Source organism: Pogona vitticeps, chromosome 5 (genome assembly GCF_051106095.1).
Source record: "Pogona vitticeps strain Pit_001003342236 chromosome 5, PviZW2.1, whole genome shotgun sequence".
NCBI lineage: Eukaryota > Metazoa > Chordata > Lepidosauria > Squamata > Agamidae > Pogona > Pogona vitticeps.
The window spans coordinates 53,377,331-53,380,953 of record NC_135787.1 but is presented as its reverse complement, the minus strand read 5'-3'; positions in this window follow the sequence as shown (position 1 = coordinate 53,380,953).

Here is a 3,623-nt window from a genome sequence, read left to right as displayed (position 1 = left end):
TATCATGGTTGTGTTTTGATTTCAAGAGCTCCTAGTGCCAAGAGGGAATTCCATTTCTTCTTTGACACTTGATTGTTCCCTCTCTCATTTTCCCCTATTCTCTCCCAAGCCACCTTCCAGTTTAGAAAGTCAAAAGTGGAAAGAGAGTGTACGAGTGCTGAGATTCTTCTATCTTAGAAAAATAACCTTGGAGGCAGGAGATATAGAAAAGGGTCCCTATTACACTAGCAGAGAAAATGTACCTACATAAAAGTGTGTAAGTATGGAATCCAAGATGATAAGTTTGATAAGTGATACATCTGCTTTCTTACAACTGTCTGGTCCAGAATGGACCTCATTCATTCACTCGGTTTTTAAAAGAAACCTATATGACACTGATGCATCCTTGTGGTCCATCTGATTCTCCGACTTAATTTTTTGTGCATTTTTTTTCTTCTAAAAAGCAAATGCAAGCCCCAAAGCATCAAAGATTCTCTGGAAATTATGCACTTCAGAGCATCTTTATCTGTACCTCTTTTTTATAAAGTGACATTTCACTCTTATACAAATTCAATAATTAGCCACCACTTTTGGCCACACAGACAAAAAAGAAAGATCAGTCATTGGGGGGGAGGGGGAGAGAGAGAGAGAGGTCAGTGGAGGATGCTGCAGCTACACATGTGAACAAAAAGCCACAATAAAAGAACAACAACTGTTCTGAAAGAAAAAGGTGCAAAGAGAAAGCTAGTTATTGTTCCTTGGACTGTTCAGGAGAATCAGGCTTTGCTGTACTGGGACATACTTCTGAAGTTGCCTTGTACTAAGACAGACCATTGATCCCTCTAGTTCAACGTTGTCCACATCAGGGGATGGGCAGTTATAGTCTCTTAGGGTTTTGTTGCATTCCGCTCCCATCAACCCTAACTGGCATAGCTATTGCTGGGGGATTATGGAAGCTGTCCTCCAGCGAGGTTTATAGGGTAACAGTTCTGCACTGACAGGTAGCATTCCTCCAACTATTTCAGATAGGAAGGTTTTTCCAGCCTTACCTGGAAATGCCAGGGGGTGAACCAGGGACCTTTTGAGTACTGAGCAGGCACCCTGCCACTGAGGTGCCCCTAAAACTAAACTACTGTAGCTTCTTGCCCAGGTTTTAATTCTTGCTTATGTGTAGAGCTTACATGCGAGAAGGGACTTTTCTTCAGACTGTTTTGTCATTATGTAAGAAAGTGACACCAAAAAAGGGTGAGGTTAGGTGTTCCTTTTTGTAAGCATGTTAAGGAAAACAGATTCAGTAATGCTTGAATAGGGCTAAACATATGTACTGTGTGAATACCTTTACTCACCCATTCCAGCTGATTATGGAAGAGCAGTTTGTCAGCAGGGCCAAAACACACTAAGATGGAAGCCACCAAAGAGAATTATCATCCTTATGCGCCTTCCTTTCTCTGCTCCACCCTGGAGTTATACAGATCACAAAATCAAGCTATGAGAAAGGGAAGGGCACATACAGTAGAAGGAATTCCCTTCCATACATCACATCTCCCTGTGGATCCTTTTCAGTCTTCTTCAAATAGGTGTTAGCAGGGGAGAGGTGTACAAGCAGCACCTGGAGGAAGCAGACTTCAGCCCAGAAAGTACTTGTTGCAAACCTCTGTTGTAAAATGCCATTGCTGTTTCAATAAAGAATCTGCACACAATTGGATAAGCTGTGTGTCACTGTTGAAGTACTAATGTCTGGTTGGGTTGTAATAATGCACATGACTCAACAGAGCATGCAGCATGTCCCTGTTCAATACAGTCCACAAAGCTCTCCATTTTAGTGGGCTGTGTCCAGTCCACAGAGACTTTAGATAGGGGAGGGGGTGCCTTTTTGTGAGGGACACAGCCTTAATTTGAGGCAAGGAAGGGATAATTTTACTACCACAGTATTTACTGTTTTGTTTTAATTAAGTGCATCTTTGGTGGAACTATACAGAAAGGGCCTACAATGCCTACAAAGTGTTCTTAAGCAACAAAAATGTTCAAATGTGGACAACGAGGAAGTCTAGTGCTAAGTCCCAGTCTCTGTTCAGCAGAAACCAGTGGCATTTGCCCAACCAAGTTCTACATGGATGCAGCTATCTCAAGGATAACGTGCATCCTAAATCCATTTATTTCAATGTAAAAAGACAGATCCGTATCCAGTTAGTGAGCAGGAAATTTAAAGTGAGTGACCTCTCCTTTTGAGAGTCTGGCTGCCAGGCTCTTACTCAGCAGTATTCTGGAAGAGAGATTTCTAGAGAGAGCAGGCAGCTCAGATGAATGCTCTTTTTTTTTTTTTTGACCCAATAATGATGCTTCTCCAAATCTCAACCCCACTCCACTGCTCCCAGAAATACAGAGAAAATATACACCAACTGGAATATAAGTTTGCACAAGCAGGTTCTTAATCCAATCTTTCAAAAAGTCTCTGTTTTATGAATGTAGGATACTGTGCTTCTTTATCCATGATTCAAAATGGCCCAGTATTACTGCAGAATATTTTGCCTGAGTCGCCAGCAGCAAAAAATATGTCAAGGTTTACCCTAGCGAAGGGCAGCCTGAATGTTGGCCACACCTATGGCAGCAGTCAAGATGGTCTACAGCAGGATGCCCTCTTGCGTTCACTCCCATTTACAAAGTGACACTAAGCAAGGGAAAGTCCCAGAAGCTGGCTCCCTTTTTCATCAGACTTTTCACCCAAATACAAAACAATTGCTAGGACTGTTTCTTAACAAATGTGAATTTTGTAATGCAGATGTACTTTGAATATATCTTACAAAATTCTGTGCTAATTCCTTCGAGAGACCGGCAAAATGTCCCTTTCTGGAACACTGTCATCAGGATCAGTGTTTCAGCCCATGCAGCCTGAATTCCTTCCAAAAAAACTTTTTTTAAAGGTGGAACTAACTATTCTCTTTCTAGATAAGCAAGATTGGTCTTTTCAATTTATTTTATCTGTTTTAAATCTGGGGACATTTAACATTGCTTGTTTCTGCATAGGGAGGGGGTAAAACTGATTTTTTTTAAAAAATCTTATCCTGAAAACCCTTTGCCCAAACTTCCCCAAATCTGGCAAAGAGGAAGACAAACTGCTACATCTGTGCCAAATTTTATGCTGATCGAAAGTCCAGTTTCAAAGTTAAAATTTTTGTTTGGGTTGTCCCCATTTTTAGAATTGCCTTATACATGTTGATTTACTCTGCCAGCATAGTATCATCATTGTATGATCTTATAATACAATAATATAGAAATTTCCTTACTAGTTAAGATTTTTATCATACTGACTAAATAGGTACAAGCAGGTTCTTTTCCTCTTGCAAAATAGCATTTTATTCTACAGTGGTGCCTCGCTAGACAGTTATCCCGCATGACAGTTTTTTTGCTAGACATTGGCTTTTTGCGATCGCTATAGCGATTCGCAAAACAGTGATTCCTATGGGGGAATTTCACTGGACAATGTTTGGTCTCTGCTTCGCAAACCGATTTTCACTAGACAACGATTTTGACAGCTCCCTCCGCACTCACAAAACGGGTGTTTTCGAGACCTAAGCTTCGCAAGACAGCGATTTAAACAGCTGATTGGTGGTTCACAAAGCGGCTTTCCTATGGCTGATCTTGCT